The sequence below is a fragment of the Leopardus geoffroyi genome, chromosome B1, assembly GCF_018350155.1.
Source record: "Leopardus geoffroyi isolate Oge1 chromosome B1, O.geoffroyi_Oge1_pat1.0, whole genome shotgun sequence".
NCBI classification, from domain to species: Eukaryota; Metazoa; Chordata; class Mammalia; order Carnivora; family Felidae; genus Leopardus; species Leopardus geoffroyi.
The window spans coordinates 105,144,947-105,172,934 of NC_059327.1; the positions used below are offsets into that span (position 1 = coordinate 105,144,947).

Genomic DNA, 27,988 nt, shown 5'->3' on the forward strand with positions numbered 1-27,988 from the left:
TTGGCTCGACTTAGCCGGAAGTCCCACCTCTTTCTGGACGCCCGCGATTTGGCGCCGCCAGGAAGGGGCCCAATGAGGGATGTTGTGGCGGCGGAGGAGTCTCGGAAGGCACTCGGAGGTTAGGCACCGCGTCTCTCTGAGGTGGTACCGTGTGGGCCCATCAGCCCACCTCTCGCTTGCGTTCTCTTCTGTGGTGTATCAGCACTGTTTACGAGGTGTGGGGCGTTTCGTTAATTCTTTTTTCCATTAATTCTCCAGTTGCCAGTACTGACGGTTTAAAAATTGCCAGATAGCAGTTTTTCACTGGAAGCACAAACTCGAAGTAGAGTGCGAAGTTTGAACCCTGGATGATCCTTTACTAGGAGAATAGCCTTGTCTAGTTAATCGCCTCCTGAGTCCCAGCTTTGTCATTTGCCAAATGGGAATAATAAATGCCTATCTCACAAAACTGTGAAGATTGAAAGAATAAAAAGGGCCTGGCATGTAGCACCATGGAGATGTTTTAAGATTTTTATTATTATGTTTCCCTTCAAGCTGGGAACCACCTGTGATCCTTACCTCACTAGCTCTTGAGAAGTTTCCTATTTCATCATAATGCCGTATGGATACGGCGTATGGAAAACTATATGGTTTCTTCCCTTTAGGGAAGTAGGTGGAGCATAGTAAAATGTGGTCTTGGTTCATGTCCTAGACGTGAGAGACTAGGGGACCACTTTTGTGCTTATACATTTGTCTTAGCTGGAAATAACCCTGGGATATAGAAACACCCTACTGGAATTAGGGAGGGTGAGGGTGGGCAGGGCACAGTGGGGATTCTCCGTAGAACAGCAACAAAGGCCAAAGTCTTAAATTATTACTATTATTATCCACCACATTTGTCGTCTTATTCCAAATTCAAAGTAGCAGAAGTAGACTAAGACATCATGTTGCCTCAAGTTTAATTGGAAATGGTGGCAAGTACCACCATTAGTAACAAGTCTTTATTCTGTGAGAGTGAGTTTTCTTTTGGAAATGTATTAAATCCTCCAGATTAGAACCAGGTGACTCAGACGAGGCCAAAAGTGGGCAGGACTAGATTCTACTAATTATCCTGTGTTTCTCAAGAACTAGCTCTGAATGGCAATTTCAGACGTGTTCTGAAAATTCCTTGGGTAATAGCAACACTGTTTGAAAGTATATTAACTTTCAAGTGGCCAGTACTTTAAAAGACAGTACTAATTTGTACATATGAATGAAAGTGTTTCTTTAAAATCAGTTGCATCTCCTGCCAATCATTTGAGTACTGATTTGAATTATTTAACAGGATAGGAATAGGCATCTGTTCATTCAAATATTTATCCATATTTACTGAGCATTTTAAGTTGCACTTAACTGTGATAGACCCTAGAGTCTATAAAGTCTATCAAAGACTAGAAACCAAATAAGTCTGTTTTGTTGTTGTTGCTGTTTGTTTTTGTAGAATTTACTATTTTTTTTCTGGTAAAGTGCAGTGTAGGTCATTTGCCTGTGGTCCTTGAGCCCCCTATGCACCTAAACTCTGCTCTGTGATCATAGTTGACCTGAGTGTGAGTCTGCAAACTACATTTCTCAGCCTTGTCAAATGGCTTTCTGTAAGATTCTTCCAAGAGGAAGCATAAGCAGAAAAGCAAAAGGTGGAACATGGAAAGCTGTTATTCTTCATTTCCTCTCACTCTCTGCTTCTGGTCTCCAGGGGAATATCTGTGCCCTTAAAAAGTCCCAGAGCCAATTGTAGCAGCCCCTCCTTGGTGGGTCTGTCTTCCCTTTTCCCATCCTCATGTGGCATCCCCAGCGCTGAGTTTGCTTTCTACTTTGATAACACCACCCCCACCCTCTGTTCTGCCAGCTTTAGAAGTGGTAGCCACTTGCAGCAGTTAAGAATTTCTTTTTTTTTTTTTTTTAATTTTTTTTTTTTCAACGTTTATTTATTTTTGGGACAGAGAGAGACAGAGCATGAACGGGGGAGGGGCAGAGAGAGAGGGAGACACAGAATAGGAAACAGGCTCCAGGCTCTGAGCCATCAGCCCAGAGCCCGACGCGGGGCTCGAACTCACGGACCGCGAGATCGTGACCTTGGCTGAAGTCGGACGCTTAACCGACTGCGCCACCCAGGCGCCCCAAGAATTTCTAATTTAATCTCACTTTCCCCTTTTTGCTCTTCTAGCCTTCAGCTCCCATGTTAACGCTTCCCCATAGCAAATGCTGTCTGTTTAGAATTTTAAAAATGATTTCTGTATTCTTGCCTGGCACTCAGACTTATAAAGATGCAAATATGTTCTACTTTATAGTATTTACACAGCCGTTGGAATCCAGTGGAGGATTGTTGTAGTTTTTACAAATAAAGGGATATGACTCTGAAATCTTTCTCCCTACCAATGAACTTTAAAACTCCAGACCACATCAGCTCACCCGTAGAGTACTGTACATGCCTATCAGTAATATCTGTTCATCACGGCAACCTAAAGGTCTCCAGGGAGTGTGTGTTGTGGGGAAAGGAGGAAGAAGAAATTTGGAAAGTCTCCACATATAATTATACTTTTTGAAAAAAAATTACTTCTAGATACTTATTTTAAGGAAGTAATGAGAAATCGATGTAACAATTTATGTATATCCTCCTAAACTCCTTGAGAATGAATCTTCAAAACCTGTATATCCAACGTCCTATTGTATATCTTACTAGGATGTCCTTCACAATCTCAAACTTCACAGGGATATAGCCTAAATTCATCATCCACCCCTGTCCTCTCAAAAAAAAAAAAAAAAAAAAAAAAAAATATATATATATATATATATATATATATATATATGTTTGTATACACATCTCTACCCATTTTCCCTAATAAGAAGCACTGTGCCTCTCCTTTACCCTCCATATCTACTCTGTGACTGTAGCATTCTCCCTGACGCCAGCCCTAACACCAACACACATAATAGTCAACCACAACCTATGAATAATATGTGTCCTGGTTCATATCCTAATTGCCCTACCATTTTCCAGTTTATCAAATTCTTCCCAGAGATTTTTGGAAAACTATGATTTTATCATTTCCAACTCTGCTCAAAATTTTTACATGTTTCCTCAATGTCTAGGGCAGCACTTGTCCAATAGAACTTTCTATAATAATAGAAATGTGCTACCTCGTAACCAATTTAGTTGCTACTAGCCATATTCATCCACTGAGCATTTGAAACCTAGCTAGTGTACTCAAGATACTGACTTCTTATTTGATTTTGACTAATTAAGTTTAATTAATCATATTTGACCTCATAACCAATTTAGTTGCTGCTAGCCATATGTATCCACTGAGCATTTAAACCTGGCTAGTTTACCCAAGGTACTGACTTTTTATTTGATTTTGACTAAGTTTAATTAATCATATTTGACTATGACTACCATATTGGACAGCACAGGTTTAGGTTCAAGGGGTTCAAAATCTAAACCACTTGGCATTACATGCTAAGCAATCCTCTGCCACCCTGCTCAGCTACATTCTGTTCTCCTGTATGAACCCAGTCTTTCAGGCATATAAAGTTTTGTCTTTTTTCCCCAAACATGCCTCTTTCTTGTCCTTTTTATGAATTTATAATTGAATAAGAGAAAAATTCTCCTAAATTAAAGACAGAGGCTCCAAAATGACTTTTTAAAAACTACAATATTTGGTAAGTAGAACTTCTTAGAAAAGTACTAACGGTAAAATGAATGTCAGAATCTGGTGATAACTTCTGCTTTCTCCCGGTGCCTTGTAAAGAACACACTCAATAGATGCTTATTGATGAACCTGTTGATTAGGGCTAACTCTCTCTAACTTACCTGAGCTTTGTTGGATAGATTGGTTGTGAGTAGCTGTGTTAGGGAGGGATAGGAGACTGCCAGTTAGCATTCTGTCTACATCATTGTTGGAAATTCATTTATTGCCATTAGGTGCAGAAACTTTCCAAGTCTTGTGTATTTTTTTGTGCTCAGTTGCTAAGATCCAGTGCATCTGTGGCACAAGAGAATACTTTACAAGCCTTGTTTGTCAAATACATGGACTACGTAAGAAACAGGAGTGAAGGGGTGCCTGGGTGGCGCAGTCGGTTAAGCGTCCGACTTCAGCCAGGTCACGATCTCGCGGTCCGTGAGTTCGAGCCCCGCGTCGGGCTCTGGGCTGATGGCTCAGAGCCTGGAGCCTGTTTCCGATTCTGTGTCTCCCTCTCTCTCTGCCCCTCCCCCGTTCATACTCTGTCTCTCTCTGTCCCAAAAATAAATAAATGTTGAAAAAAAAAAAAATTAAAAAAAAAAAAAAAAAAAAGAAACAGGAGTGAAGATTGTTTTTCTTATTACTTGTCAATAGATTTTTTTAAAGAGTATTGTGATTACATAAAAACATCTTAAAGCATTGATTTCCTGGAGTATAAAGTAAGAAGAGCTACATTTCAGAAACTATATGTCATTATCAAATGGAAATGTATGGAGAATTGAATAAGCTTGATTTATTTGGGGAATTTGCACAAAACACCCAATTGTTTTGGTCAAAATGACCAAAACTGACAGGAAAGTAAGAAAAGGCAAGGTGAAAAGAGTAAAATAATACAGACTTTATAATGTCAATACATTTCACTGAATAGATGAAGAAAACTATTTAAATTTTGGTTATTGTAATGTTAATTTGCTGTGTTATTGGAGAAAATCTGTTCTGCTAGAGAGCACAGAATGGAATGGATGAATCCCATAGGATGTGGTAAGTATAGATAATAAGCAAGTAGTCGTGAGACATAGGCAGGATTCATAAGATGTGCTAAAAATAGATATTAAGTAACTGATAGATGTAAAGCTAGATAGACTAAATGACTATATGATGGAACAAGCAAAAGTGTTATTTATAGATAGAAAGGGATGGAAAGACCAAATTATGATCATGCCATCTCTATGCTGACAGCCATGTTGTTGTAGGATCGTTGAGCATCATGGTCCAGAAAGAATTTTTAAGACGTTTTACAGTCTCTAATTTAAGTAGCTTTGGGATAGGACCTGTGGGCAGAAAGAGCTGCATTTTTGCTGTATGAAGCTGGTGGTTATATGCTTAGTGCTCAAGGGGTGGGGGCACATGCAGAGCATATTGGATCATAAAATGTCTTCAAATTTTGAATCATAAAATTGCTCTTGCAAGATTTCTATGGTACTTAACATTCAGTTCAATATTAACTATGGGTAAGATTTACAGGTAGTCATGAGACCCTTTAAGGATGTATCAACCAGCATGTATTTGATACTTATTGAAATTATGCAGGCTATAGGTTAGCCATCTGGGCTAAAGGTGAACATTTTTCTGCTTCTGTCCCTCATCAGTGTTACCCTTACGTGGTCCATCCATGGTTATATTCTGGACCCAAATGTACTCTGCCTAAGAATTGCTAATGATACCTATAACTGTTGGCAGGCTAACTGGCAAACTGCAGCTATGGACAAGAATATTTGTCACTGCTTCTCTACAGAACAAGTGTCTATCACTGGCCCCACGCACCTTCTCTCTGTTGACCTCCCTGCCTAAATGTCAGTCTGTCCCCAGCTCAACAGTGAGGAAGGCTGATATAGCATGCATGCACACACACACAGGGAGAGCGTACACATATAACTTGGGATTCATGGAGTGTAGTCCTTCCCACTTGCAACCTAAGTGTGGTAACTTACCCCATCTCTTTCCTCTTTGCTTTAAAGGGATGCGTGATTTGAGAATCTCCATTTGGTCTTTGAGCCTGTCTGTTCTGTGACCCCTAGGATAGCTTGGCTTGCAGTGTACTTGGAGGCCACCATTGCATCAAGGTAATTCCCCATGACAACTAGGAGAAACTTAGAAAAATAACAACATAGAACTGTAGAGCATAAGCTAATGTTGTATGAGAAGGGGAAAGGAAGGCAGTCATAAATTGTATCCATTAGATACCAAAAGACAAAAATAGGCAGGTAAAGAGCAAACCAAAAGGTAAAATGTGGAAAATATTTCTTTTTCTCTAAATTGATTAATGGAAAAGGGAAAAAGACAAGATAAAGGAAAAACTCAGAGTTTTGACAGTGTTGCATATATATCTTTGATACCAATTATACTTTATTTATTGCTGTGACCAAAATAACTGTATCAGAGGTAAATACAACAAAATCCAAATGAAGGGAAATGCTCTTCCAACAAGTGGACTAATCCTAGAAATTCTTTTTAATTCACTCTACATAGTATTGCAATAGGTTTTTTTTTAATGCTCATTACATTTTAAAGCATTTAAAGTATCAAGAAAAGAAAGAGGCTTTAAAACTACTTATAATTAGGAAGGAATGCATATAGAACACTACTTTCTTTTTTTTAAATTTTTTTTTTTTCCAACGTTTATTTATTTTTGGGACAGAGAGAGGCAGAGCATGAACGGGGGAAGGGCAGAGAGAGAGGGAGACACAGAATCGGAAACAGGCTCCAGGCTCCGAGCCATCAGCCCAGAGCCCGACGCGGGGCTCGAACTCACGGACCGCGAGATCGTGACCTGGCTGAAGTCGGACGCCCAACCGACTGCGCCACCCAGGCGCCCTAGAACACTACTTTCTATAAAAGTTTTTATTATTTGTGCACATTTTCTGAAACATTTCCTGTAAATCAATTCTTATTTAAATACACTAAAATTACAACTATTTTAAAGATCTGTGAGATAGAAGACTAAGTAAGTAAATATCCCTTTGTAATTAAAGTAGTTTTTTCCCAATTTATCTCTTTTATAATTTATTTTCTTTAATAGGTCGCTGTATCTGTTAGTATTATAGAAAATGTTGAGTTAAAAACTTGTCTAAGTGAAATATATATAAGAGCATGTACAGTTTTTCTCTAAGAAGATTACTATAAAATTACTTACATAGATGAAATTGTTTATGAAACAAACATCATATTCTTATTCTGTGGTTCTTAAAAGAATATGAAATTTTATGATGTAGCTCATTCAAATTAATAGCCTTATGCTGTTTTTAATTTGTTTGTCTTTACAACTTAATTCTTATTTTGAAATTGAGTATTCTCTCCCTCCAGAATTTGAAATGGTAAAAACAATTAGAAAAAGAAAGTGTACTCTGTGATGAATCAAAAATAATACCCACATATAAAGAGAGATTAATGGTATAATATCATCATGAAATACTGATTATATTTTTCATGATCTATTTGGGATTTAAGATATTTCTATTATTTTATAACTAAAAAAAGAAAAGGTAGAAGATCTCTTCTCAGAATTTACAAAGTACTATTGAACTTTATGCCATTAAAGAAAATTATTGGGGCGCCTGGGTGGCTCAGTTGGTTGAGCGACCGACTTCGGCTCAGGTCATGATCTTGCAGTTTGTGAGTTCAAGCCCCACGTCGGGCTCTGTGCGGACAGCTCAGAACCTGGAGCCTGCTTCAGATTCTGTGTCTCCCCCTTTCTCTACCCCTCCCCTGCTCACGCTCTGTGTCTCTCTGTCTTTCAATAATAAATAAATGTTAAAAAAATTATTATTATAAAGAAAGGTACTAGTGTAGAAATTTGGATTAGAAAAATACTAAAAATTATTTTTGTAACTTTATACTAAACTACCGTAAAAATAGATTTAGTGGTATACATTCTTTAAAGCATGTGACATATTTTTGTAGCCAATGCAAATACTGTAGTTTTTATAATATTTAGAATTAAATTTCTGAATTGCAAAGAATTGTTTCAAGTGAATATTAAAAGGCAATCCTAATGAAGATATTGAAAGCAAATTATGGCTAACATGCTAAATCTGTTTCGTATTATAAAGGAGTGCATCAAAAAGAAATTGTTAGAGTCACCCTTCATTCTCCATTCCCAGGATTCTCCTCTGGGCATTTATGTCAGATGACCTAGGAATGTGCAGAATTAGTGTTTACTGGCCAGACGTTGGTTATTCAGAATTCACTCTGATTTGAATTATCTCTAATGTTTTTCTCCCATCCATTTATGGGTCACATGTACAATAAATCAAAGCATGTTGATCCTGGTGAAATTTAACAAAGAAATACAGCTTTGGCCATTGGCCACAAAAATTTGAAAATCTTTACTCAGGGGAAAAACATGGACATTTTCTCACCCTGGATAGTAGCTATTTTCTAACTTAAATTTCCAACTAAAATGGTTTGCTATTCTTCTAAAAACTGAACCTTGCATATGGTAAGACTTATCTCAAGCCAAAATGTACCGTTTCACTTTTGTAGTACTGTATTTACTGTTCAGTAAGTCAAATAATTCAGAAAAACTGGAAATCATATTATGAAGAAACAACTCTCCCACATCTATTTCTAAGTCTAGATTGGTTTTTGCTGAAAACAGATATTCATAGTAGGAGGAAAAAGTACATAATTCTGTACTCATGTGTATACACATATATGCACATATGTATATGTGGTAATAGGACAATTTGGAAGAAAAATTGTTAAAATGTATAGGAACAATACTTTTGTATTTAGAATACTGAATAAGGATTCATTCATCAAACAAATTAATTATTTTCTTTTGCTAGCCTTTCTGGGAGGCTGGTTCTTCCCCTATCCCTGGATGAAAATTTAAGCAGTTTTCATGTTTTTTTTTCTGGTCATTCTTAGGTATTAGGAAGAGTTATATGTTAAAGCTTCAGTCTCCATTTAACAATAACAGTATAAGGTCAAAATTTAATTCTGGCTTTTGAGTTTAAGGCTTCTCTCCTTGCCCACCTCCAGGCGAGTTGCAGGCCTAAAGCTATCAGTCCATGAGGTAGAGAAAGGAAAGTATAGTCTGCTGCTTCTCTTTCTCCACAAGGATACTCCAACTCCATCTTGGTTAGGCCTACAGGCCCTCCCAAGGTTGGAGTGTGGGGACAGAGGAGTTTTATTAGAAGCAGCTTACAGGAAAATTTCCTACTAAACTAGTACTGTCTTCTTGATCTAGCATTGCCACTTTCTGGATTTGGCAGATGTTTAAAATAGACTCTTGTTCTCATGAGCATTTTCATGGGTTTTTCCAAGACCCACTCCACTCTCCCTGTGGGTTCTGATAACAAGAGCTAATGCATGTTGTCCTTCAGGTCCTTGGCTTTATTTATTTACTTAGCTTCTTTTTGCAGAAGACTATTTTTTTTTAAGTTTATTTATTTATTCTGAGAGAGAGAGCGATCAAGGGAGGGACAGAGAGAGAGGGAGAGAGAGAATCCCAAGCAGGCTCTGCACTGACAGCGTGTAGCTCAATGTGGGGCTCGAACTCACAAACCCGTGAGATCATGACCTGAGCTGAGATCAAGAGTCGGATGCTTAATCGACTGAGCTACCCAGGCTCCCCCTTTTTGCAGAGAACTATTTACCCATCTTAGCATGTGTGGGCAGGACCTAAGAAAACTCCATGCTGGCTTTTTTAAGTGAGTGGTACACATTTGGTTCACTGGGAAATCACATTGTTTGCCCCAACAAACTCTGGGAATACGATTTTATTACTGGAATTCAGGAAAAGCAGAAATCCTGTTACAGAGTTACCACTCGACAACAGCCATGTTACCCCTGCATGTCTCTGGCCTCTGAGGACTACCCAGCCATTCTCTAGCTTTCTGGATTTTCCAAATGGGAAGTAAACACACCCATGTCCCCCAGACCTTAAGTTCTGCTAATGGCCTCCTTAAAGCTTCTCTCTTCATTTAGGATGAAGAGGGACTACCATCTACTTCTCTTCTTGAGAGGAAGGATGCTATCACAGCATAACAATAGTGATTCTTGAAAACCTTCTCCTGCAATCTTTAATTCTCAGTCATTTGAGACCTTTGAAGTGGGTGAAGTCATTCAGAGTCTTACATCCAATTATCCTCAACTTTTTCGTACAAATCTTTACAGGGTGGTTATGATCTTCACTTTGGAATGTAGTATTTACTCTTTTGGGGTCTTAGCCAAAACTTCCACAAGTCCTGTTTTACATTAAGTGGAAGATGTCCTTCTGTATATCTAAATTAAACTTTTTATATATATTAAACACTTTGTTTTTGAGATAGTTATAGATTCTCATGCAGTTGTAAGAAATAATACAGGGAGATCCACTGATCCTTTATCCATTTCCCCCCAGAGGTAATATTTTTCAAAACTGTAATACAGTATCACAACCAGGATGTTGACATTGATAGAGCATTTCCATCATCACAGGGCCCCTCATGTTGTTCCTTTATAGCAATACTCACTTCTCTCCCACTCACACCTTCTCCTCAACCCCTGGAAACCACTAATCTGTTATCCATTTCTATCATTTTGTCATTTCAAGAATATTATATAAGTGGAATAGTACAGTGTAACCTTTTGAGATTATCTTTTTACACTCAACATGATTCTCTGGAGATTCATTCAGATTGTTGTGTGTGTCAATAGTGTGTTCCTTTTTTATTGCTGAGCAGTATTCCATGAATTGGATGTACCGTAATCTGTTTAATCATTCATGTGCGGTAACATGTCTGATGATATGATTGATGAAGGACATATAGTTTGGTTCCAGTTTTTGTTATTGTGCATTAAAACGATGATGAGGGGGTGCACCCGGATGGCTCAGTTGGTTAAGCGTCTGACTTTTGATTTCGGCTTAGGTCATGATCTCATGGTTTGTGAGTTTGAGCCCCACATCGGGCTCCATGCTGACAGTGTGGAGCCTACTTGGGATTCTCTTTCTCTCTGTCCCTCTCCTGCTTGTGCACACATGATTTCTCTCTTTCAAAAATAAATAATAAGTAAACTTTAAAAGAAAAAGTGACTATAAACATTCATATGAGGTTTTTATATGAATGCGTGTCTTCATTTCTTTGTGATAAATGCCTGGAGTGCAGTTACTGCATTGTATGGTAGTTGCATGTTTAATTTTTAAAGAAACTGCCAAACTGTTTTCCAGAGCATCTGTATCAGTTTATATTCCCACCAGAATTGTATGAGTACTCCAGTTTCTCCACATCCTTGCTGGCATTTGACAGTGTCACTATTTATTATTTTACCCGTTCCAAGACACCCACACACATACACATACAGTGGTTTTAATTTGCATTTCCTTTGTGAATAATGATGTTGAACGTCACATGATTATTTGCCATCTGTGTATCTTTTTTGGTGAAATGTCTCCTCATGTCTCTTGCCCATGTACTAACTGGATTGTTTGTTTTTTACTGTTCAGTTTTGGGAGTTCTGTATCTATTCTAGGTATCAGTCTTTTGTTAGATATATGGCTTTCAAATATTTTTTTACCAATTTATACTTTGTTTTTCCTCTCTTAACAGAGCCTTTTACAGAGTGAAGGTTTTAATTTTGATAAAATCTAAGTTTTGTTTTTATGGGTTGTACTTTTGGTGTAAAGTAGTAGTTAACATTTTATGTGTAGAAATAAATACATTCACTCTTTCCTTCACCTCCCGTGTCCAAACATTATTTCCTGTAAGAAGCACTTCTAAAATAGAACCTAAATGTGTCTACTTTTCTCCATTTTTACAGCTGTCTCTCAGGTTCAGATCACCATCATCATTCACTTAACTGGTTCCCCTTCCTTCTTCCTCCCATTTATTTATTTATTTATTTACTTATTTAAAAGATTTTATTTTTTTAAATAACCTCTACACCCAATATGGGGCTCAAACTCACAATCCCGAGATCCAGAGTCACACACTCCACTGACTGAGCCAGCCAGGTGCTCCCCTGCCCTTAATTTAAAACTATAAATTATACTATGTAGCTCGTTAACTTAAAATCCTTCAAAGTTTTCCATTAGGCTTAGAACAAAGAACAAAATCTGAACTCTACCACAGCCTATGAGAACCTGCCACATCTGGCCTGCCTAGCCTCTCTGACCTCATCCTGGGCACTAACTACTGACCTCCCTTCATCTCACCTTGGTGCTCTAAACTACACGCATGCTCCCTTTTGTGTGCCTCTCAAACACCAACAAGCTCCTTCACACTTTTGGCCTTGCCTCCACCACTGTTTGTAGGCCTTGCTTCTCCTCATTCAAGTCACTCCACAGTTCAGAGGTTAGCTGCTATAAGACGCCTTCACTGATGGCCCTATATAAAGAAGTTTGCTTTTCTCTTGTCATTTTGTGTCATCACTCTGTTTTATTATCTTGTACTTTACTGGCTGAAGTTATGTGTTTACTTTTCCCCCATTCAGAGGTAATCTACCAGAGCAGAGGCCTTGCCTATCATATTTATCACATCTCAAATACCTAACACATAGGGGTCATTCAATTAGTATTTATTAAATGTTGAACACTTCCATTTCTTTTCCAAAAAGCAAATTGCCTTTGGACTATTCAACTGCTAGTAGAGTCAATATGTCCTCAGAAGGGACTATTTATAATATTGCTAATTAATTAGGGGAATAAAGAAAAGTGAGTTCTGATTTCTGATAAATCCAACTCATGCTGCCACCAAGTCATGTCCTTTATTTGTTGTTGAGTGAAGTGCACAGATATAACGTAGAGCAAAATATTATCTCAACTATATCTTGATTCTAACTATAAGAGAGGATACCATCATTGTGTTGTCTCAAGCTCCAAAAACTGTAGAAATTCCTATCCTTTGGCTTCACCAGTAATTCTGTGATTTACCCTAGGCAAGTCTGAACAGGCCTTTATAGCTTAGTTTCTTGTTCTGTTAGAAGAATATAACACAAGCTTACCTCATCAAGATGCTATGTTACAGTTTCTATTTATTGCAAGTACTGTGTGATTTTGTGTCTCTATTAGTGTGGAGCACACATTTATTATTTGATGGTATGAAAAGACCATGCCATGAAGGATGCCACATTCTTAGAGATACTAGAGGGATTATACTGCATGTGACAAATTAATTTTGGGGATTGTGTCGTGGTTAAAATGAAGATAAATTTGGAATTTAGCTAGACTGAAAAATTGTCTCAAATAATTTTTAATTGTGTTTTTAGAATAGGACTCTTAGATAACTCCGGATAGGCTCAAAACTTTAGTAGACAAATCAATGAAATATGCCTCATAAACTTATATACGGTTTTGTATGTATATGAATATATAAATAGAACTTTGCAGACACATTCCTTATTTGAAATTTAAAAAACTTCCTGATATTTTTAGTACTCATTTACTTGAGATCCTGTGGAACTCAGCAAAATAATAGAACTGGAAAAAGAATTGTCAACTTTTCCAAGATGTAACTCTGATTCTGAAAATATGATACTATTAATCTTCTTCAAAGAAACTGGAACTTCAAATACATAGTTTCATAAGGTGCCTTTATGGAATTTTTGAAAGAGTTAAAAAATGTCAGAAGAGCCTTATACTTATCTTACTATAACTAGGAGCACTATTGTGGAAGAGAGAATTAAGCTAAATAAAAAATGTATTTTGTGAAATAGTTGTAAAAATATTTATAAAAATATAAAAATACAAAAAATTTTAGGGGTGCCTGGGTGGCTCAGTCAGTTAGGTGTCTGACTCTTGATTTTGGCTCAGGTCACAATCTCAGGGTTGTGGGATCAAGTCCGGCTTTAGGCTCTGCTCTGAGTGGGGACTGTTGGGAGTCTCTCCCTCCCTCTCTGCCTCTCCCCAGCTTGTGCACACACTCTAAGTAAATAAATAAACAGTTAAAAAATGTATATATACAAACACACACACACACACACACACACACACACACATATATACACACACACACGTACACATATAAATGTTAACAAATATTTAAAACCATGTAAATGACCTAGCTCTGTGACTTGGATCAAGTCATCTAACCATTTTGTATTCCAGGTTCCTCAATTGCAATTCAAAAGGAATGAAATAATTAAGTAGTTTTCAAACATTTTGGTCAAGGACCCCTTTACATTCTTAAAAACTGGGGACCTCAAAGAGCTCAATATATGTTTGTGAAGATTATATTAATCATTATTTACAACATTAGAAAGTAAAACTGAGAAAAATTTAAGATATTTACTTACTCATCTAAAAATAACTATCCCATTTTATATTAGCATAAGTAATTTTTATGAAAAATAACTATTTTCCAAAACAAAAAAAATTTTTGAAGAGTGGCATTGTTTACATTTTTTCCAAATCTGCTTAATGTCTGGATTAAAGGTTGGTTGGATTCTCATATTTTTTCTGCATCCATTTTGCTGTGGTGTGTTTGTTTTAGTTGAATTATATGAAGAAAATCTGGCCTCATGCAGATATTTGGAAAGAAATTTAAGCCTTTAAAACTTTAATATTCTTTTCAGATAATTATGGATGTTCTTCTTTGTATTACATGGAAACTTGACATGGGTAATTTCTCAAAGCCTAGTTGCTATGTGAAATCTAAAACCATAGTAATGAATTTTTCACATTAAAGAAAATGGGGAGTGGCTTGAAAAAACTTACAGAGATTGTGCCACCTTCAGTATACCACTGCAGTGTGATGTGATAAGGACATTTTTTCCCCTTTATCTTTATTTAGCTACTTTTCATCACTGAATATTCTTTTACTTTTAAGAGATATTTATTTAGGGGGTGCCTAGGTGGCTCAGTCAGTTGGGTGTTCCACTCTTGTTTTTGTCTCAGGTCATAATCTCACAGTTCATGAAATCCAGCCCCATGTTGGGCTCTATGCTGATGGCGCAAAGCCTGTTTGGGATTCTCTTTCTCCCTCTCTGCCCCTTCCTTCCTTTCTTTCTGTCTCAAAATAAATAAATAAAAATATTTATTTTTGGTGAATTTTCTCAAGGGTAGAAAAAATAATAAGACAGTCTCTATGTAGATAGAAAATTGGATAAATAGACAGTTAGATATCATCGTAAAATGGTAACTAATTTAGTCTGTGAAATTCTGTAAGTATCTCCAAACTGAAAGATATAAGGAGATTGGTGGGGGAAGGGAGAGAGTAGAACAATGACGGTGGTTAGATACAGTCACAGTAATAGTAAAAATGGAATAATGCTCTGATTAAATCCTATCAGCAGAATCATGGGAACCTAGCTTCTAGATTTTTCAGAACCAAGAAGCACCCAGTATATCTTGTAGATCTTTTCACCTTCTAAGTCTTATTAGTCTCCTCTTAGCAGCCTCCCTCCTCTGTTCCTGATAATAATGGCTTCCTGGGTCCTCTATTACAAAATCTCTGATCATTTGTTCTTCCTTGATTTAAAGACACACCTTGCTCCTCATCCATCTATGCCATTAGGACAGACATACTCCTCAAAAAGGCCTTATTCCATTCTCCATGTCGAGAGTTTCAATCTAGTTTTAATCCATCTTTTCAATCTAATAATCTAGGTAAAATCTAGTTAAAGGGTTAAAGATTGGATCATGTTCTCTGATGATTTAAAGACCTTATATTTGAGCCAGAGAATAGCTATCAAAAGTAGCTAGACCATCCAGTTGATTTTACAGTTCTTCATGGACATAGACCCAGCAAGTCCACCTACTTTCATAATAAAGAAAAATGGTGAATGCACAACAGGTACATGCTTTGGACCTCATTCTGGGAAGCTTCCTACTCAGATTTTTGGTCCGCCTTGTTCTCGCTGTTTATTTCATTCTTTCTCAGTCTCAGATATTCCTGTGGCTGCTTTCTCTCATTTTCTCTTGTCCAATTATTGTCTGCTCAGTCATGAGCAAATAAACTTAATCTGTGCTCCAAACATTTAAATACCTCTCAGTGTCTCAGAATCATCTGAGGATATTTAAAAAATTTTTTTATTCTAAGGCTGTATGTACCTGTTTTGAAATACAAAAGCATGTGTGTGTCTGGGAGAGGGGAGAGGGGAGTGAAAGGAAGGAAGTGATAGCAAGGAATGATAGCTTATAGGTGAAAAGGGCTAGGCATCAGGAATAGAGGTTTGGTTGGAGGAAGAGTTGCCCTTTTCCCTCTCCTACATTGTTCTGGCCAATCATTTCCCATCTCAGTGCCTCTGCAGGGCAGAAAAACAGTGGCATCAGCTCAGTGCCAGTCAGGGCAATGACATGGTAGCATATAGCAACAAATGCAGGCAGGGTGGCCATGTTCTGAGCATTTATTCTTCCCCTCCATTCCCTTCACCTCAACTCTTTGGCTAGATAATTGAAGCTGAAGGAAACAGTTTCAGGAAAGAGTACTGCCCAGGACCTTGATGCAAGAAAATAGTGGAGTACTAATTTCAAAGGATTTTAGCAAAATAACTTTTAACCTAGATTTTTACTTCTAGATAAACTACATTCACATGTGAGAGCTTAACAGTACCAGGAGACAAACAGTTCATCACTCAAAAATCTTTCTTGAAAGTACTCCTGGAGGAATCAAGAGAGAAGTAAATCCTAAAGAAAACAACAAAATATTTTCTTTTTTTTTTTTTTTTTTAATTTTATTTTTGGGACAGAAAGAGACAGAGCATGAACGGGGGAGTGGCAGAGAGAGAGGGAGACACAGAATCGGAAACAGGCTCCAGGCTCTGAGCCATCAGCCCAGAGCCCGACGCGGGGCTCGAACTCACGGACCGCGAGATCGTGACCTGGCTGAAGTCGGACGCTTAACCGACTGCGCCACCCAGGCGCCCCCAAAATATTTTCTTAATATTTATTTTGAGAGAAAGAGAGAATGAGAGCACGTGGGGGAGGGGCAGAGAGAGAGGGAGAGAGAATTGTGAGGCTCAATCCCATGATGTGTGAGATTGTGACCTGAGCCAAAATCAAGTGTCTGCTGCTTAACTAACTGAGCCACCCACATGCCCCAACAGCAAAATACTTTTTTAAAAGGTGAGCAGTTAATTAAGCATTGATTCAAGAAAAAAGAATGGGAAAGAAAAAATTTAAATATATCCATATCAATTTTGAACAAAAATGCTAGATGACACCAATGTGGCCAAGTGAAGGGCTGAGGCAGAACAGAAAGAAATGGGCATATGCTAATTTAAGGTTTCATCTTGTTTGGGACAAGACATACATATTGGTAAGCTTAATTAGTAGGGAAAATTGAGTCTAACCATGTGGGTTTTAGGAAGAGATAAAAGAAACAAAAATAACACAATATGTAACTTTCCATTCAGCAGAAGATAATAATCTTTGCATTATCCTATGGAAAGATAAGATAATCTTTGCATTATCTTATGGGAAGTAGAAAAGGAAGAAAAGAATATGGTAATTGCAAAACAGTAAATAAGGTGTGTCAGAAAAGATTTCAATTACAGTAATTTCAATTAATATCAGTGGGTTAAATGCACAGATTATAAGACAGAAATTCTCAAATTGGATTAAAAAATACAACAATTTATGAAACACATTTCCTAAAAGAGACTCTTTTCTTTCCCAGAGAGGTATATGGGTGAGCTTTGTATCCCCACTAGAGTACACAGCACTTCTCTGCACCTTTACTGAGCATTTAGAACCTACAGCTCGATTTAACTGTATTTGCTGTCAAGCTCAATTTAACCATATTTGTTGTCAAGATGATTACCAAAGCTTTCTGGAAACCTCAATATTGAGGTTGAACTCTACATCAGATAAGTTCTCTTCAGAGCTCCCACTCCTAGAAGCACATCAATTGGTATATATAAGGCCCTCAAACTCTGAGAAACCATGATTTACATGGAAAAGTGCCTCAAAGTCTGTTGAACACATCAATAAAACTATTGGGACTGCCTGAATAAAAAGAGACAGTGTTATGAACAAGAGATTGACAGGGTGCCTAGGTGGCTCAGTTGGTTAAGCTTCCAACTCTTGATTTCAGTTCAGGTTATGATCTCACGGTTGTGAGATCAAACCCCGAATCAGACTCTGTACTGAGCATGGAGCCTGCTTAAGATTCTCTCTCCTTGTCCCTCTGCCCCTCTCCCCCTCCAGAGCACATGCACGTATGCATTCAAAAAGAACAAAACAAAAAGAATAAAAACAAAACAAAAAAAAAACACAAAAATAGGAGATTGCAAGCTGATGACAAATTGGCACTGAGAAGGAATTTAAATACAGTAATTGTCAGACCGAGCATGCCCCTTGCTGTCAAAGCCAAAACTGCTAAAAGGGGAGCTCCCTCTCCCATCTCATTACTGACTGGCCATTCAGAGGTCTTCTAGCTAATTCCAGTTCTCAGTGTGATCAAGGATAGATCTTACAACAGCAACAAGCTCACTATGCACCATTTCCAATCCTTCCCTATCAGTGCTGCGGACTTCAGGGAAGCCACATGCACTAGAGCCAAAGTCTAACAAAATCAAAAGAATGTCATCAAGAGGAATAAGGAAAGATGCTATCAATAGGAGCATGAGGGACTTTCATCTAAATATCCTAGGGAATATTGAAGTCTCAAGCTGCCAAGGAATATCATTAGAAAGACTGTGTACATAGATAACATTGCTGACATAGATGAAAGTACCTCTAATTCTTCCAGTGTTGGACATATGACCTGGATTACAATGCCTCTGTTAACTCCAGTTGATATATGACATCTGACTAGCTTTCAGGCCTGCTTAAGTTTTTCATTAAGATTGGCTCAGTGGCATAGTTGTCTGTTTAACATCCTTTTGATGAAGGTGACTAGGAAACTTGAAAGAAGTTCTCCAGAATACAGTTTCCAGATGATAGGAGTTGATGGTAGAAGTTGGTCACAGTGACCAACTCTTAAGCAAATTTCCAAAGCTGTGATGAGAAATTATGCCCTTACCTTCTGCTCATAGTGAACCAGATCAGCTTTGTGACTGAGTCCTTTTAGGTGTGTTATTTGGTTCAGTCCAAAAGGAGAGTTCTAATGGTTTCCCATTATTCTGTAGATACTGAGATATCATTGTCAACATGGACAAAACGAGATGTTTTCTGTTCCAATCTTAGTGCTTGGCCAAGTACAACTGGAAAAGAAAGAAACCAAAAATTCCCTAGACAAAGCATTATTGAGCTGAGTAAGACCTATGTAAGTGTTCTAAAAACAGACAGCCCAAGGTACTATTTTTCTTAATTAACTTATTTTTTAATTTACATCCAAGTTAGTTAGCATATAATGCAACAATGATTTCAGGCATAGATTCCTTAATGCCCCTTACCCATTTAGCCCATCCCCCCTCCTACAGCCCCTCCAGCAACCCTCTGTTTGTTCTCTATATTTAAGGGTCTCATGTTTTGTCCCCCTCCCTGTTTTTATATTCTTTTTGCTTCCCTTCCCTTATGTTCATCTGTTTTGTATCTTGAAGTCCTCATATGAGTGAAGTAATATATTTGCTCTGACTAATTTTGCTTAACATAATACCCTCTAGTTCTATCCGCATAGTTGCAAATGGCAAGACTACATTCTTTTTGATTGCTGAGTAATACTCCACATCTTCTTTATCTATTCACCTGTCAATGGACATGTGGGCTCTTTCCATACTTTGACTATTGTTGATAGTGCTGCTATAAACATTGGGGTGCATGTGCCCCTTTGAAACAACACACCGGTATCCCTTGGATAAATGCCTAGTAGTGCAATTGCTGGGTCGTAGGGTAGTTCTATTTTTAGTTTTTTGAGGAACCTCCATACTGTTTTCCAGAGTGGCTGTACCAGTTTGCATTTCCACCAGCAGTGAAAAAGAGATCCTCTCTCTCTGCATCCTCGCCAACATCTGTTGTTGCCTGAGTTGTTAATGTTAGCCATTCTGACAGGTGAAGGTGGTATCTCATTGTGGTTTTGATTTGTATTTCACTGATGATGAGTGATGTTGAACATTTTTTCATGTGTCGGTTGGCCATCTGGATGTCTTCTTGGAGAAGTGTCTATTCATGTCTTTTGCCCATTTCTTCACTGAATTGTGTTTTGGGTGTTGAGTTTGATAAATTCTTTATAGATTTTGGATACTAACCCTGTATCTGTTATGTAATTTGCAAATATCTTCTCCCATTCTGTTGGTTGCCTTTTAGTTTTGCTGATTATTTCCTTCTCTGTACAGAAGCTTTTTATTTTGATGAGGTCCCAATAGTTCATTTTTGCTTTTGTTTCCCTTGCCTTCGGGAAGTGTTGAGTAAGAGTTGCTGTGGCCAAGGTCAAAGAGGTTTTTGCCTGTTTTCTCCTTGAGGATTTTGATGGCTTCCTGTCTTACATTTAGGTCTCTCATCCATTTTGAGTTTATTTTTGTGTATGGTGTAATAAAGTGATCCAGGTTCATTTTTCTGCATGTCGCTGTCCAGTTTTCCCAGCAACACTTGCTGAAGAGACTGTCTTTATTCCATTGGATATTCTTTCCTGCTTTGTCAAAGATTAGTTGGCCACAGTCCAAGGTACTATTAACTACCCCTTTTGCCCATTTACCTTTTCTTTTTTTTTTTTAATGTTTTTTTTTTTTTTAATTTTTTTTTTCAACGTTTATTTATTTTTGGGACAGAGAGAGACAGAGCATGAACGGGGGAGGGGCAGAGAGAGGGGGAAACACAGAATCGGAAACAGGCTCCAGGCTCTGAGCCATCAGCCCAGAGCCTGACGCGGGGCTCGAACTCACGGACCGCGAGATCGTGACCTGGCTGAAGTCGGACGCTTAACCGACTGCGCCACCCAGGCGCCCCTTTAATGTTTATTTTTGAGAGAGAGTGGGAGAGCGAGAGCGAGGGAGAGGCAGAGAGAGAGGGAGACAAAGAATATGAAGTCGGCTCCAGGCTCTGAGCTGTCAGCACAGAGCCTGATATGGGGCTCAAACACACAAACCATGAGATAAGACCTGAGCTGAAGTCAGATGCTTAATCGACTGATCCACCCAGGCGTCCTTTCTTTTTTTTTTTTTTTTTTAACGTTTATTTTATTATTATTATTTTGAGAGAGAGAGAGAGAGAGAGAGAGCGTGCACATGTGAGCAGGGGATGGGCAGAGAGAGAGGGCGACAGAGAATTGGAAGCAGGCTCTGCACTGTCAGCACAAAGCCCAACATGGAGCTCGAACCCACAAACCACAAGATCATGACCTAGACTGACGTTGTATGCTCAACTGACTGAGCCACCCTGTGACTTTATGTGGGGGGGAAAATTTCAGTAACCTACCTCAAATATGTTTATGAAGATCATGTGTTAAAGGATAGAAAAAGATGTAGCAGACATATAAGAACCAATCCCCTTTAAAAAAAAATCCATGATAGCAAAATAGAATTTGAAGTTAAAAATAATTTTCGGGGGTGCCTGGGTGGCTCAGTTGAGCCTCTGACTCTTGATTTTGGCTGAGGTCATGATCCTGGGGTTGTGGAATCAAGCCCCCATGTCAGGTTTTGCACCGAGCATGGAGCCTGCTTAATATTCTTTCTCTCTCCCTCTGCCCCTCTCCCCAGCTTGTGCTCTCCCTCTCTGTAAAATAAAAAGATAAATAAAATTAAAGTTAAAAATAAATTTTTAAAGCGTATTTATTTACTGTGAGAGAGAGAGGTAGGGGAGGGGCAGAGAAAGAGAGAGAGAGTGAGAGAGAGAGAGAATTCCAAGCAGGGTCCATGCTGTCAGTGTAGAGCCCAACGCAGGGCTCAATCTTATGACTTGAGCTGAAATCAAGAGTTGGATGCTTAACCAACTGAGCCACTCAGGCTCCCCTTAAACAGCAATATACCAATAAAATAATGATATGAATGTATTAGGAACAATGTACATTTGAAATATATAAAAAAGTATGGGAGAAATCAGTAAGTCAATTGAAGCTGGAGGTTTTGAGTCATCCCTCTAAAAACTAATAGAACAAGCCAACAATGAAATCAAAATTATATAAAATTATAACATTAATAAATTGAAATGAAGTAATGAAGATATAGAATCTTACACTCAACAGACAACATATATTGCAGTTGACCCATGCAACACAGGTCTGACCTGCACAGTTCCACTTATAAGTGAATTTTTTCAAAACAACATGTATAGTACTATATATTTTATTTTCCTTATGATTTTCTTAGTAACATTTTTTTATAGCTTACTTTTATTGTAAGAGTACAATATATAATAAATACAACATATAAAATGTGTTTATTGACTTATCAGTCAGACTTCAGGACAATAGTAGGCTATTGAGTTTTTAGGGAGTCAGAATTTGTATATGGATTTTTAAAAGTTTATTTATTTATTATTTTTAGTAATCTCTATATGGGGCTTGAACTCATGACCCCGAGATCAGAAGTCACATGCTCTTTTTATTGAGCCAGCCAGGTGCCCCTAAATGCAGATTTTTGATTGCATGAAGGGTCAATGCCTCTAACCCCTGCATTGTTCAAGGATCAGCTGCGTTTTCAAACACAGATAGAATATCCACAAAAATTAACCAAAAATTAAGTCATAAAGAAAGCTCTATGTATTTCAAAAAATCCATGTAATGTAGATTATGTTCTTTTATCATTTAACAATTTAAAACTAAACACTAAAAAAAGTGGCTGGATAAAAAATCCCATAAGTCTAGAAACTAAAAACAACTAACAACCCTTGGATTAAAAAGAAGAGGAAAAAATTGTAAGGGAAATCAGGAAATTCTTTAAGCTGAATGACTGACTTTAAATACACTTATCAGAAAAAAAGAAAGATTGAGGAAAATAAAGCATGCATTAAACCCAAAGAACTAGAAAAGGAAACAGTGGAATGAACATATACAAGTCAGAAGGGAAAAGATAATACAAATAAGGGAAAGTCAGTAGGAAAGAAAGAAATCAATAGAGATGATTAACAATCAAAACCTTATTTCTTTAAAGAGATTTTAAAAAGTAAAACATCAGGGTGACTGGCTGGCTCAGTCAGGAGAGCATAGGACTCTTGAATTTGGGGTCATGAGTTCAAGCTCCATGTTGGGGGTAGAGTTTACTCAAAAAAAATTTTTACAAAACACAAACAAAAAAATAAAATATCTGATAAAGGCGATTAATGAAATAAAAGAGACTGTAAGTTAAGGGTGCCTGGGTGTCTCAGTTGGTTAAGCGTCTGACTCTTGATTTCTGCTCAGGTTGTGATCTCATAGTTTGTGAGATAGATTCCCCATGTTGAGCTCTGTGCTGACAGTGTGGAGCCTGCTTGGGATTCTCTCTCTCTCCCTCACTCTGCCCACCCCCCAAATAAATAAACTTGGAAAGGAAAGGAAAGGGAAGGGGAAGGGGCAAAAGACGGGGAAGGGGAAGGGGAAAGCAACTGTAAGTTAAAACTTAACTCCAAAAAAGAAAATCAACTGTAGAAAAATAGAGATTTTAGAAATAGCAAAAACTATGAACTGTATAGCAATAATATTGAAAATCTAAATGAGTGGCACCTGGCTGACTCAGTTGGTGGAACCTGTGACTTTTGATCCTGGGGTTATGAGTTTGAGCCCCATGTTGGATGTGGAGATTACTTAAATATAAAATATTTTAAAAAAAACAAAAAGAAAGAAAATCTAAATGAAAAAAATTAATTTCCCAGAAAACTTTGCCTGAGAAGAAATAGAAAACTTGGATCACCCATTAACCATGAAAGAGATTTTTAATCATTCACCAGGCCTCCAGTCTAAGTGCAATTTTTATGGTCAAGGTTCTTTTTTTTAAATTATGGTTAAGGTTCTTAATTTTAGCTAAGCAAATCCACTCTAATATAATCTGAAAAGGGTTTATTAAGGAATGTATGTAAACCACAGAATTATTGGAAAGACTGACATAATAGACTCTGGCTGAACTTTCAAGCCAGAACGTTTTTTGGCTTGAAAACCCAGCAGAACTTGGTAACTAAAAGAACCATGATGACTACTCTGATCAGGAATTTGCTGCCAGCACTACTGGCTTTAGTCTAACACCTCTACCTCCACGATCTGTACCATAAAAATGAATGCACTGTGCCCTGTTTTCACATGACCCAATCTTGAATCAGAATTTCCCACATGAATCTTACTGTCAGACCTTAAATCACATTGAGAAATCCTAACTGCCAGGGAATCTGAAATATGTAGATTTTACTTTCAGTTTCTACATGTTACAAAGGGGTTAGAATGAGTTTGAAAAAATTATTCCACAGGCTCAGATAGTTTTAAAGTTTTGAGTTCTTTAAAACTCTCAAGGTAAAGATAATTCCAGCTGATATGAAGTATTCCAGAAAAAAAACATGGAAAAGCTGTGCAACTCATTTTGAGTCTCAATTCAAATTAATTATTTCATTAATTATAATCTTCAGACCAACAGTGGATGAGGACAATACAAGAAATATATTATTAGCCCATTTCCCTTATGCATACAATGTGAGATCCTGAATACATGTTAGCTGAGTTCAATGATGTTTTAATAAACAAAACATGGTAATATAAGTTTCACTTCAGAAATGTAAGGAAGGTCATCACCAGAAAAGATATCTTTTAGCACATTAATGCCCTAAAGAGGAACAAAATTACCTGAATATATACAGAAAAGGCATTTGATAAAGTTTAACATCCATTTATGACATTTTTAAATGTTAGAAAAAATAGAAATAAAAGATGATTTCTTTAATTTGATAAAAGCTTTTAGCAAAAACCTCCTGGCAAATGTAGTGGGGCAAATATGTGACACATTATGATTAGGAACAGGAAAGAAAGCCTTGTTAGCACAGATGCCATTCAGTTTAGTAAGGGGTTCTTAATAAAACAAGAAAAGAAAAAATAGGAGGTATAAGCATTGAATGGAATGGATAATGGTCCCTGTTTGCAGATTATTAGATCTTCTATGACAAGACCCTGTTGAATCAATAGACAAACTACTAGAACTAATAGGAGAGTTCAGAAATACTGTGGAGATGCAAGACCAATAATAGGCAACAACTATAATAACAGTGAATACTAAGTACTAGATAAGAAACTTTGTAAATATTTTATATATATTTAAGTTTCATGTAAGCGTTCAAACATTGTTTAATGTCAGCAGCAACGACCTAGAAATTAGTATGGAAAATGACTTCACTCATAATCGCAACAAAAACTGCTAAGTACATAGGATATAACCTAATAACGCACTTCGCAAAGACCTTTTCAAGTTGTATTAAATGACATAAAACAAGATCTAGGTAAAAAGAGAAGAATACCAAGTTCTTGGGTAGGAAAAAATTAACACTGTGAAAATACCATTCTCCTCGGGGCGCCTGGGTGGCGCAGTCGGTTAAGCGTCCGACTTCAGCCAGGTCACGATCTCGCCGTCCGTGAGTTCGAGCCCCGCGTCGGGCTCTGGGCTGATGGCTCAGAGCCTGGAGCCTGTTTCCGATTCTGTGTCTCCCTCTCTCTCTGCCCCTCCCCCGTTCATGCTCTGTCTCTCTCTGTTCCAAAAATAAATAAACGTTGAAAAAAAAAAAAAAAATTAAAAAAAAAAAAAAAAAACCATTCTCCATAAATTCATCTATAAATTCAATGCAGTTTTAGTGAAAATTTCAGGAACTGGACCAATAGGAACTGGAAGGATAATGGGCCAAACAAAGAGAAATTGTCCTATTGGATGTATTAAGACATTTTATAAAAGCACAGCAGTGAAAACAGGATGGTTCTGGTATAGGCACAGATAAAAATTGATGCAACAATAAAAAAACAAAAACAAAAACGAACAAGCCCATGTTATATATGAGAATGTGTAATGTAGCAGAAATTAGCATTACAAATCAGAGGGGGAAAGAGGGATTATTTAGTATATGGTTCAGTAGGTAGGGAAAGTAAATTTACATTCCACCCTCACAACAAATTCAAAAATGAACTCCAAATAGATTAAAAACCGAACTATAAAAGGTAACATATAAAGTTATTAAAATATATCTTTGTGAACTATCTTTGTGAACTTGGGGTGGGAAAGGATGTTTAAATAAAATTTAAAACATTTAAAAAATTTTTTAATGTTTGTTATTTTTAGTGTTTATTTTTCAGGAGAGAGAGAGAGTCAGAGCATGAATGGGGGGAGGGGCAGAGAGAGAGAGAGAGAGAGAGAGAGAGAGAGAAGGGAGACACAGAATCCAAAGTGGGCTCCAGGCTCTGAGCTGTCAACACAGAGGCTGACATGGGGCTCGAATCCATGAACCATGAGATCATGAAATCATGACCGGAGCTGAAGTCAGATGCTTAACCAACTGAGCCACCCACACCCCTATATTATTTTGAAAGAAAGAGAGACAGAAACAGAGCATGAGCAGGGGAGGGGAAGAGAGAGAGGGAAGCACAGAATCTGAAGCAGGCTTTGGGCTCCGAGCTGTCAGCACAGAGCCCAACATGGGGCTCAGACTCATGAACCGTGAGATTATGACCTGAGTCGAAGTCAGACACTCAACTTCCTGAGCCACCCAGGCACCCCAAATAAGATTTAAAAAGTATAGAACTTAAGGGTAGGTGGTGGAGATCAATGGATGTGATCATATTAGTTATTTCTATACAAAGAAAACATGATAGATAAACATAACAGACTGGTGGCAGATTAGAAGATGTTTTCAAAATGTAAAACTGAAAAGTGATTAACAGATAGAATATACTAAGGACCCATTCACATCTGCAAGGAAATAAACAAAAATTGGACAAGGAATAAAAATAGATAATTCATGGAAGAGGAACCCTAAATAGCCAATATGTATGTGAAGAAATGCTTAACTTCACTTGAAATCAGAGAAATTCAAAATAAAGCAACATAGAATTGGTAAAAATTTAAAAAGTCAGCTAATACCAAGTGCTGACTAGAAGGAGCCGAAATGAGAAATCTCATTCACTATTTGTGGGAGAATAAACTTTTACTATTTAGCGAAATTAATTATCAGTATTTTCTATATATGTATCATTCCCCCATCTGGGTTTATACTGTGTACAAGTCTTTAAGGGGATATTTATGAGGATAAAAGCAGAGCATTATTTGTATTAGTAAGAAGTTACAGGAAGCCTTACTCTCTGTCCCTAGAGAAATGGATAATCATGATGTGTTGTGTGTACATGCAATGGAATACAATACAGCCATAAAAAGTAATTAACCATCTTTATATATAGCAAAGGGAATAGATCTTAGAAATACAATTATGAATTCTGTAGGGAAAAACAGTTTATGTACATTCAAAACACATATACACATAGAAAACCATCTATGATTTCTCAGGGATATATTTTCAGATGCCTAAGGCCATATACTGAATACGCTGGTGTGAACATCTCTGATGGGAAGGACAATGTAAATGAGAATGGGTAAGACAAAGGGGAAAGAATAATGAAATAAAATGAGAGGGACATTTCATGGGCTTTTAATGATAGTGGAATATGAAATCTGTGTATTTGAGACCCATTTGACTCCTGGATAATTAGCATGTTTGTCCTAATTTGGAAGAGGAATAATTAATGTTCCCAGTAAAAGGATGCACATGTTTTAAAACAGATTCTGGAGGGTTTGAATGACCTTATGTAGAAGACAGATGGATATTTGATTAGTATAAATTCTTTGCTTTAAATACATTCCTCCAGCAGAAGTGTTAGAAAGTAATCTGAAATTTGCCTCCAGCAATCAGTCTAAGAAAGGAGTACAAATTTGAAAAATGTGGTTATTTAATATTCAAAGAGAATTGCTCTGTAAATCTAGAAAATACAAAGATACTCTGTCAAAAGTTTGCCTTCTGTTAGGTTTCCATGTAATCTATCAGGCAATAGTTTAAAATGCATCAGTTTGTTTTGTTCTTATAGTATTACCTCATTGCACATGACTTCTGACTAGGTCAGTTATTCATCTGACTAAGACAGTTATTCATCAATAAAATCCCCCCCCCATCATTATTTCTTGTGTGAACAATATACTACAAATTATAGCTTGCAAACTCTGCTCTGTCATGCTTAACACACTGCGTTATTCAATAGCTTTGGTGTTTTTGGTATTAATCTTAGGCTCTTTAATAATGTCTCTTATGTATTATGTCATTTCTATCAATACCATACTTAATTAATCAATAGTGTGAATAATTAATTGATTAATTAATAGTTTGAATTAAACAAAGATTGAAGTCAGTGGACTGAAATACTCAAGGGCATTACTTTTTTTTTTTTTAATGTTTATTTATTTTTGAGACAGAGAGAGACAGAGCATGAACGGGGGAGGGGCAGAGAGAGAGG

General features: G+C 37.3%; 1 long non-coding RNA gene across 2 annotated transcripts; it reads left to right on the forward strand.

Moving 5' to 3' along the window:
- Positions 1-101: 101 nt before the first annotated feature.
- LOC123593366 lies at positions 102-27,988 on the forward strand. Of its 2 annotated transcripts, XR_006710284.1 has the most exons (4): positions 102-215; positions 5,717-5,821; positions 26,991-27,076; positions 27,944-27,988. It is a non-coding gene; the product is annotated as an uncharacterized LOC123593366 (long non-coding RNA). The 2 variants fall into 2 exon arrangements; XR_006710286.1 differs by lacking the exon at positions 26,991-27,076.